This window comes from Ursus maritimus, unplaced genomic scaffold (genome assembly GCF_017311325.1).
Source record: "Ursus maritimus isolate PB19 unplaced genomic scaffold, ASM1731132v1 scaffold_19, whole genome shotgun sequence".
NCBI lineage: Eukaryota > Metazoa > Chordata > Mammalia > Carnivora > Ursidae > Ursus > Ursus maritimus.
The window spans coordinates 45300883-45311757 of NW_024424341.1; positions in this window are offsets into that span (position 1 = coordinate 45300883).

Below are 10875 nucleotides of genomic sequence, written 5' to 3' on the forward strand. Positions count from 1 at the left end.
AGAAAACACGAAAGCGCTGCCCGAGGTGGTGGGTGAAGATGGGAGAGGAGGAGGGTGGGCAGAGTCCTGGGCACCCAGTGTTTGGGGTGGGGGCAGCTGGACAGGTGGGAGGAAAACCAGGAGCATGGGGTCCTGGAAGCAGGGAGAAAGTGCTTCACGGAGGAGGGAAGGGGTGGGGTGTCTAAAGCCATGGATCGGGCCACTGGACCGGGGGAACCTCATTCCAGAGTGGTTTGGGTGGCACGAGCTTGAAGGGGGACAAAAGCCTGACCAGAGGGGGTTCACAAGAATGAAAAGGGAGGGATTGGAGGCAGTGAGCACAGACAGCTCCGTGGTGGCTTTGCTGTACAGGGTTCCTGAGAAAGTGACAATAGTTGGAGGGGCTGAGGGATTGGGCATCGGGGTCTGCAAAGCCTGGCTGCCACAGACTGTGGGCTCCGCAGAGTTGTGGCCGGGCGGGGGCAACCAAGAGTTTGTATTTCACGCGAGTTCCCGGGTGCTGCCAGTGCTGCGCTCGGGGGCCCCACTTTGAGAATCACTGCTTCAGAGGAGAGAGAAAAGGTAGAGTCCCCGAGTGAGACCCAGGAGCGGACCGAGCATAGGGGTGAGGCTGAGCCAGGGGCACAGGCCACCGTCCCCACAGCTGCCAGGACTCAGAGGGAGCTCCAGAGGTTCGAGAAAGGAAGTGTGAGTGGGCATCGGGGGGAGGGGGCAAGCGAGCGTCGCAGGGACTGGGGAAGGTGGGCCTTCAAGGTCGTGATTGCAGGTGTGAAGCTGGCCCAAGGGTGAGTGCGGGATAGGGGAGCCTTCTGCAGTGGGGCTGGCCTGATGAGTGGGAGGGAGGTGAGCATGCTGGCCAGGAGCAATTACAGACAGAGCCTGGAATCCGAGAGGAGAGGACACGGGCGGCGGCGCTAGGGTCAGTGGGCCAGTGCACTGGACGGCCATGGGCTCAGCCAGTGGCTGGAGTCAGGGGGCAGCCAGAGACTGGGGGGGGCAGCCAGGAAAGTGGGGGGTTGGGGGGCAGTGGGGGTGAAGCCGAGGCCTTGGAGGGCTGCCCCTCAGGAGGAGCACGGAGAAGCCTGTGGTGAGGACCCGACCCTGGGAGGCCCCATCTGTCCTCTGTCGGCCTCAGGAGAGCCCACCGTCTGGTTCACCCTCTGCCCACCATGTGGCCCACCTGTCCGTCTGTCTCCCTGACTTCTGTCTCTCCACTGCTTCTGCTCATCTCAGTATCATTCTGGCTTTCTTTTTTTCCATAAACCTGACACTTTCTCTGTCCACCTGCCTGTCCATCTGCCTGACGGTCTGTCTTCTTGACCTTCTCTCTTTCTGTCTGCCTGTCCATCTGCCGTTTGCTCTCTGCCTGCCATGCTCTGTGACCACCCATTCTCCCACTGTGTCTGTCACTCCCCAGGAGCCCCTCCCCGCTCCACTCTCCAGCCCAGGCCCCGGCCTCAGTCACCCGCACAGGTCCTGTTGGGTCTCAGGATCTCACCACCCCGAGGACGCCAGGAAGCAGGGCCAGGACAAAGTGGCTCAGCTGAATCTCCGCTGCATCTCGACAGTGTGTGCAGATGGCCCTGGGGCCCAGGTGGCCGGAGGGACATGAGGGGCCCAGCCGCAGGGGAAGGGGTGTGCAGATGCCCACAGTGGCCCTGCTGGCTACGGGGATTGCTGTTCCAGAAAGAGGCCAAGAGGCAGGAACTGGGCTGCCAAGAGAGTGGGGCTGGGGGCTGGACTCCAGGTCCTGAGAGAGGAGGGCACGGGGGATCCCGACTCCTGAGTCTGCGGGGTGGAATGGGGGGCTAGGCAGGGTTCACCAGATTGGGAGCATGTCCTGCCTCACCTCTGATCTCCTCCCTCCAGGTCACTTGACTCTGCAGGGCTGAGGGGAAGGGTGTCACCAAGGGCTAGGGCCCACTCACCACAGCTGGTCCTCTTCCAGAGCCCTCGCGCCCACTTGCCAGCCCACAGCAGCCAGAGCATTGCCACAGTGGCCTCGTGCACTGGGTGGCTGCAGGGGCTGATACCCAGGGCTGAGGTGGGGGCCCCGGTGGGGGCTGAGGTGGGGCTGGGGAGCCAGTTCGAGGATCCAGCAGGCCTAGGAAGCTCCCAGAAATCCTGGTCCTCATCCGGTCTGGTCTGGCTGGGGCTGGCTGGGGCTGGGCCAGGCCTGTGGGTGGGCATGGGATAAAGTGGGGAGAGCAGCCAGATGGCTTCCAGGGCCTTCTCCACAGGCAGGGTTGCCACAGGTACCCAGAGTCCAGGAGGAGCTCCCCGCTTCATCAGCAGGCTTAAACATGAGTCGAGCAATCCACAGACAGGGAAATGGAGCTCTGCTGCCCTGAGGAGTGACGACGCAGGGGCCTCTCCTTCCCTGGACCCTGCCAGCTCCCCACAGGGCGTTAGGGATGCCCTCGTAGCCTCCTGGGCCCTGAGCTGGTAGGTGCAGAGGGGGTGGTCCAGATGTGCCCTTGGGGAGTTTAAGGGGCTGCAGGCCAGCCGAGGGGCCCACGGGGGGTGGCTGCAGAGAATGACGGGAGATTCTGCGCTAGAAACTCATAGCTGAGCATATGGGAGCATGAGTGGGGGACATACCAACAGAAGAAGACATTGATGTGGAGCTGGAAATAAGGAACCAGCAAAGGGGGCTTATGCTGTGCACCTGTGGAGATCGGTGGGGGCTGCCCTGGCAAGAGAAGTTCTGAGTTAGGCAGGCGGGACCCCATGGTCAAAGTGGGGATCCCCAGGGCACTGCTCTGGCTTCCCAAGCCCAAGCCTTCAGCTGGTCAAACCAGGTGGGAGCGAGGAGTGCTTATACCAGGCCCTGATGTGAGTGGACCCCTCACCTTCCCCGGACTCTGAGGAATCTCTGGTTGAGGCCTCCTAGCTGCATTCCCAGAACACCCCAGCATGGGGCCCGGGGAACCCCCAGGAAGCAGTGTCCAAGCCTGGTCAGCAGGGAGGAGCTGGCACTGGAGGACCCAGGCCCTCTCCTGAGATGTTCCGGTCACAACCCTGGCTTTGTCCTCAGATGTGCCACCTCGAGTAGATTACACAGCCCCCTATGGGATGTCACACCCCACAGCCTCTCCTTCTGGCTTGCATGAGGACTAAAGCAGCATTTCCCAAAGTGTGGCTGGCTCGTGGGCTGTCAGTGCGGGAATTCTGGGAGTGCCTAGGAGGGGATGGTTATTATTTTACTCATATTTGTTTATCTGATATTTATTATTCCTTTTTTTAAAGATTTTATTTATTTGTTTGAGAAAGAGAAAGCATGAGTGGGGGAAGGGGCTTGCGCAGAGGCAGAGGGAGAAACAGACTCCCCGCTGAGCAGGGAACCTGACATGGGGCTGGATCCCAGGACCCCAGGATCATGACCCAAGCAGAAGGCAGACGCTTAACTGACTGAGCCACCCAGGCGCCCCTACTATTTGTTATTTCTATTGAAAAAAGTATTCCACTGCCACCTGAAACCTTCAGTTTTATAAAGATTACTGTTAAAGTCAAGGCTAAGTTGAGAAAAGAGAAAGACAAAAAGAAAGAGAAGCAGAAAGACATGATCTAAATAAAATAATAACACAAGCGGGACCAGTGGTGTTTGTTCCTTGTCTGTCCTCCCTGCACAAGACAGCCCCATAAGAGCAGGGATTGCATCTGGTTCGTCTCCAGTCATGTCCCCAATGCTCGGAACAGTGCTTGCTTGGCACATAATAGGTGCTCAATAAATACTAGTTGAATGAATAGTAAAAATTAAGAAAACCACTCAAATGTCTGACTTGCAGCAAATAATGGAGTAACATACATGAAACTCTCAGCAGCACCCAGCACATATGAAGTGCTCAAAAATATTCACTCATGCACTTATTCTTATGAAAATTATTATTTACAAGGGCAACAAATACGCATTCTGACCAAATGCTGACTAGCTGAGCATTAAAATGAAGATATGAATTAAGATGGCGGAGGAGTAGGGGACCCCTTTTTCAGCCGATCCCCTGAGTCGAGCTGGATAGGTACCAGACCAGCCTAAACATCCATGGAATCAGCCTGAGACGCAGGAAGATACATCTGGATCTCTGCAAATGAACATCTCCAGCGCTGAGTATTGAGGTACGAAGCGGGGAGCCGTGAAACTGCACACAGATATTGGAAGATAAATGGAAGGGGGAGGGAGCCGCCCTGATCGGGCGCCTGGAAGCGGTAGCCACCTGAACGGGGGAGCAGGCGGACTCGCGGACCGACACCCGTGAGAGAGCGGACTGAGACCTGTGAGCCGGGAGCGCACGCCACCAGACTTCTCTCGGAACTCCGGTGCGCTCACTGGAACCAGACTGAGACCGGGAGCTCCGGAGCGCAGGGGCGGCTGGCGGTGTTAGAAACTCAAAGGACAGAGACGTGCTGGCCCTGGAAGTGAGGGCTGGGACGCCGGGTGTGGGGCGCACATCCCGGGATGCTGCAGGGTTGAGCAGCACCAACAGAAACAGAGTTAAAGTGGCCAGAACATCAGTGGAGAGCGGTCTGCGATCCCTCTGTTCTGTGACAGAGGCTGGGATTCTGCCACTGCTGCTCTGACTCTCAGAAGAGGCACAGCAAACCGCCAGGGAAAGCCGCCAGAGAACAAAAGCCTGGAAATACCATCTCACAGTGTGCCCATCCCCATCCCCCCTCGCAGGGGACACGGAGACTCTACCAAATCAGCGTGGCAGGCCCCTCCCCCAGAAGGCAGGCTGAAAAATCAAGAAGCCCACATCCCTAAGGTCCCTATAAAACAAGTGTGCACTGCATGGGTCCCGGTCAATAATTTGGGCTCTGGACAACCCTGCAACCTCTCCTCATCAGAATGATGAGAAGGAGAAATCCCCCCCAGCAAGGAAAAGACAATGAGTCTGTGGCCTCTGCCACAGAACTAATGGATATGGATATAACCAAATTATCAGAAATGGAATTCAGAGTAACAATGGTCAAGACGATGTGTAGACTTGAAAAAAGTATTAACGAAAATGTTAATGAGAATATAGAATCTCTAAGGGTGGAAATGAAAGCGAATCTGGTAGAAATTAAAAATTCTATGAGCCAAATGCAGTCAAAACTAGAGGCTCTGACGGCCAGGGTAAATGAGGCAGAAGAATGTATCAGCGAATTGGAGGATGGGTTAGTAGAAGAGAAAGCTAAAATAGAATCTGGACCCAAAAAAATCCACGCTCAGGAATGTAGGTTGTGGGAGATTACTGACTCAATGAAACGTTCCAATGTCAGAATCATTGACATCCCCGAGGGGGTGGAGAAAAACAGAGGTCTAGAAGAGATATTTGAACAAATTTTAGCTGAAAACGTCCCTAATCTAGCAAGGGAAACAAACATTCGTGTCCAAGAGGCAGAGAGGACCCCTCCCAAGCTAACCACGACAAACCTACGCCACGTCACGTCATAGTGCATTTCGCAAATATTAGATCCAAGGATACAGTATTGAAAGCGGCCAGGGCAAAGAAATTTCTCACGTACCAAGGCAAAGGTATCAGAATTACATCAGACCTGTCTACACAGACCTGGAATGGGGGGGCATTTTTAAAGCTCTTTCAGAGAAAAACATGCAGCCAAGGATCCTCTATCCAGCAAGGCTGTCATTCAGAATGGATGGAGAAATAAAGATCTTCCAGAATGGCCAGTCATTGACCAATTTCGTAACCACAAAACCAGCCCTACAGGAGATATTAAGGGGGATTCTATAAAAGTAAAAAGGCCCCAAGAGTGATACAGAACAGAAAGTCACAATCTTTAGAAACAAAGACTTTACTGGCAACATGGCATCATTAAAATCATATCTCTCAATAATCAGTCTCAATGTAAATGGCCTAAATTCTCCCATAAAACACCACAGGGTTCCAGATTGAATAAAAAGACATGACCCATCCATTTGCTGTCTACAAGAGACTCATTTTGAACCTAAAGATACATTCAGACTGAAAGTAAAGGGATGGAGTACCATCTTTCACGCCAATGGACCTCAAAAGAAAGCTGGGGTAGCAATTCTCATATCAGGCAGATTGGATTTTAAACTAAAGACTATAGTTAGAGACACAGAAGGGCACTATATTATTCTTAAAGGATGTATCCAACAAGTGGATATGATAATTATAAATATATATGCCCCCACCAGGGGAGCAGCAAGATATACAAGCCAACTCTTAACCAGAATAAAGAGACATATAGATAAAAATACGTTAATGGTAGGGGACCTCAACACTCATATCAGCAATAGACCAGACATAAGGGCAGAAAGACCAACATAGAAACAAGAGCTTTGAATGCCATACTTGACGAGTGGGACCTCATTGATATATATAGAACACTACACCCCCAGAACCCAAAAGAATACTCATTTCTATTCTAATACCCATGGAACATTCTCAAAATAGACCATGTTGGGACCAAAAGAGGTCTCAACCAATACCAAAGACTGATGTTCCCCTGCATATTCTCCAGACCACCTAGCATCTGAAAATTGGACTCAGCCACAAGGGAAAAATTTGGAAGAAACAAACACTTGGGAGACTAAGAACCATCCTGCTCAGAGGAAGACTTGATAAACCAGGAAATCAAAAATCAATTTAAACAATTTATGGAGACCAACGAGAATGAAAACACACGATTCCAAACCACCTTAAGTGTACTGCAAAGATGATTCCTAAAGGAAATACATAGCCATCCAAGAGCCCTCACTCAAGAATAGAAAATCTAAAATGCAGTTTTTATATTCTCATCTCAAAGCTGGAACAGCAACAGAGGGGACAGGCCTAATCCACAACGAGGAAGCAGTTGACCAAGATTAGAGCAGAAAGTCAATGAGTAGAAACCAGAAGTACAGTAGAGCAGATCAACAGGACTAGAAGCTGGTTCTTTGAGAGAATCAATAAAATTGACAAACCGCTGGCAAGACTTATCAAAAGAATAGAGAAAGGACCCAAATTAATAAAACTGATGAATGAAGAAGGAGGTCAAAAGCCAACACCAATGAAATTGGAAGGATTGATTAGAAACTTTTATCAACAGCTATATGCCAATAAATTAAGCAATCTGGACGAGATGGAGGCCTTCCTGGAAACCTATAAATACCAAGACTGGAAACAGGAAGAAATTGATTTTTAAACAGGCCAATTATTTATGGAGAGATTGAATCAGTGATAAACAACCTTCCAAATAACAAAACTCCAGCGGACGGTTTTCCTGGGGGAATTCTACCAAACATTCAAAGAAAAGAAATAATACCTATTCTCCTAAAGCTATTTCAAAAATAGAAACAGAAGGAAAGCTACCAGAACTCATTCTATGAAGCCAATATTACCTTGATCCCCAACCAGGCAAAGACCCCATCAAAAAGGAGAATTACAGACCGATTTCCCTAATGAATATGGACGCCAAAATCCTCAACAAGATCCTGGCTAATAGAATCCAACAGTACATTAAAAGGATTATCCATCATGACCAAGTGGGATTCATACCTGGGATGCAAGTGTGGTTCAACATTCGCAAATCGATCAGCGTGATACATCATATCAACAAGAAAAGACTCAGGAACCATATGATCCTCTCAATCGATGCAGAAAAAGCATTTGACAAAATACAGCATCCTTTCCTGATTAAAACCCTGCAGAGTGTAGGAATAGAGGGTACATTTCTCAATCTCATAAAAGCCATCTATGAAAAGCCTATAGGAAATATCATTCTCAATGGGGAAAAGCTGGAAGCCTTTCCCTTAAGATCAGGAACATGACAAGGATGCCCACTCTTGCCATTATTATTCAACATAGTACTAGAAGTCCTTGCACAGCAACAATCAGACAACAAAAAGGGATAAAACGTTCAAATCGGCAAGAGAAGTCAAAATGTCTCTCTTCAGATGACATGATACTCTATATGGAAAACCCAAAAAAATCCACTCCCAAACTATTAGAAGTTATAGAGCAATTCAGTAATGTGGCGGGATACAAAATCAATGCTCAGAAATCACTTGCATTTCTATACACGAATAATGAGGCTGAAGAAAGAGAAATTAGTGAATCCATCCCATTTACAATAGCACCAAAAACCATACATTACCTTGGAATTAACTTAACCAGAGACGGAAAGGATCTATATTCTAGAAACTATAAATCACTCTTGAAAGACATTGAGGAAGACACAAAAAGATGGAAAAATATTCCATACTCATGGATCGGAAGAATTAACATAGTTAAAATGTCCATGCTACCCAGAGCAATCTACACTTTCAATGCTATCCCGATCAAAATACTGATGACATTTTTCAAAGAACTGGAACAAATAGTCTTTAAATTTGTATGGAACCAGAAAAGGCCCCGAATCTCCAAGGAACTGTTGAAAAGGAAAAACAAAGCTGGGGGCATCACAATGCCAGATTTCGAGCTGTACTACAAAGCTGTGATCACAAAGACAGCATGGTACTGGCACAAAAACAGACACATAGACCAGTGGAACAGAATAGAGAACCCAGAAATGGACCCTCGGCTCTTTGGGCAACTAATCTTTGATAAAGCAGGAAAAAACATCCGGTGGGAAAAAGACAGTCTCTTCAATAAATGGTGCTGGGAAAAATTGGACAGCTACATGCAAAAGAATGAAACTTGACCACTATCTCACACCATACACAAAAATAAACTCCAAATGGATGAAAGACCTTGATGTGAGACAGGAGTCCATCAAAATCCTAGAGAAGAACATAGGCAGCAACCTCTACGACATTGGCCAAAGCAACCTTTTTCATGACACATCTCCAAAGGCAAGAGAAACAAAAGGTAAAATGAACTTGTGGGACTTCATCAAGATAAAAAGCTTCTGCACAGCCAAGGAAACAGTCAAAAAAGCTAAGAGACAGCCCACAGAATGGGAGAATATATTTGCAAATGACACTACAGATAAAAGACTGGTATCCAAGATCTACAAAGAACTTCTCAAACTCAATACACAAGAAACAAATAAACAAATCAAAAAATGGGCAGAAGATATGAACAGACACTTTTCCAATGAAGACATACAAATGGCCAACAGACACATGAAAAAATGTTCAAAATCATTAGCCATCAGGGAAATTCAAATCAAAACCACACTAAGATACCACCTTACGCCAGTTAGAATGGCAAAAATAGACAAGGCAAGAAACAACAATTGCTGGAGAGAATGTGGAGAAAGGGGATCCCTCTTACATTGTTGGTGGGAATGCAAGTTGGTACAGCCACTCTGGATAACAGTGTGGAGGTCCCTTAAAAAGTTAAAAATTGAGCTACCCTATGACCCAGCCATTGCACTACTGGGTATTTACCCCAAAGATACAGACGTAGTGAAGAGAAGGGCCATATGCACCCCAATGTTCATAGCAGCATTGTCCACAATAGCCAAAGTGTGGAAGAAACCGAGATGCCCTTCAACAGATGACTGGATTAAGAAGTGGTGGTCCATATACACAATGGAATATTACTCAGCTATCAGAAAAAACGAATTCTCAACATTTGCTGCAACATGGACGGCACTGGAGGAGATAATGCTAAGTGACATAAGTCAAGCAGAGAAAGACAATTATCATATGATTTCTGTCATCTATGGAACATAAGAACTAGGAAGATCGGTAGGGGAAGAAAGGGATAAAGAAAGGGGGAGTAATCAGAAGGGGGAATGAAGCATGAGAGACTATGGACACTGAGAAACAATCTGAGGGCCTCAGAGGGGGGGGGTGGGGGAATGGGATAGACTGGTGATGGGTAGTAAGGAGGGCACGTATCGCATGGTGCACTGGGTGTTATACGCAACTAATGAATCGTCGAACTTTACATCGGAAACCGGGGATGTACTGTATGGTGACTAACATAATATAATAAAAAAAAAACATTAAAATAAAAAATAATAATAAAATAAAATAAAATAAAAATATGCCCCGTGCTGAACATCACCATCCTAGGATGAACTTCTGAAACATAAAAAGAAATCTGAAAACGTATTAAATGTTTATTACTGTCACAATCTTATGACCCACCACAATTACAGCAGGCAAATCTTTCAGGTTGAACGCTTTAGTGAGGGACAAGCCCTCCACTTCGTCACGGCCAACAGGCCCCTACAGTAAATGAGTTTCTGTGGCAGTTCTGAAACACGGCCCCGAATTTCTTCAACAGACGGAAAGGTGGGGTCTGTCTCTCTCTGCTCCTCAAGTCTGGGCAGGTTTGTGATGGCTTCAACCAACAGAGTAGAGCAGAAGGGAGGCTGGGGTGTAAGAGGCAGTGTTTACAGAAACACTCCCCGTGGAGCCTGAGACCCCTGAAAAGTGCCAATGTCCTGAGGCAGCTGTGCTCAGAGGCCGGGTGAGCTGGTAGCTGAGCCCGGCCTCTGAGCCGTTCCAGCCCAGGCATCAGACATGTGAGTAAAGCACTTTCCCTACCTCTGTCTCTGTCCACCGAGTCCCTGCATCCTTCAGATCTTCGAGCCGAGGACCCCGACATCACTGAGCAGAGCCAAGCAGTCCCTGCTGCTCCCATTTGACTTTTTTGAGCCGCAGAACCCACGAGCATCATAAAATGGCTGCTATTTCACACCGCTGAGTTTGAGGTGGTTTGTTGCGCAGCAACGGAACCGCTGCCCACGTGACACCGCAGAATTTAAATAGTATTACTTTTTCTGCAGAAGCGAAAATCCATTCCCTACTCACACCACTACTTGAACGTTCACGGTAATTATTTCTGATCGTCACAATCATTGTTAATCATGGTGGCATTTTCCTTGTAAGATAATTATTGTGAAAGCCTGGATGTTTCTCCTTCTGCTTGACTGGGAGGACGCCAACTTGGGAAACACACGCGAGGCTTT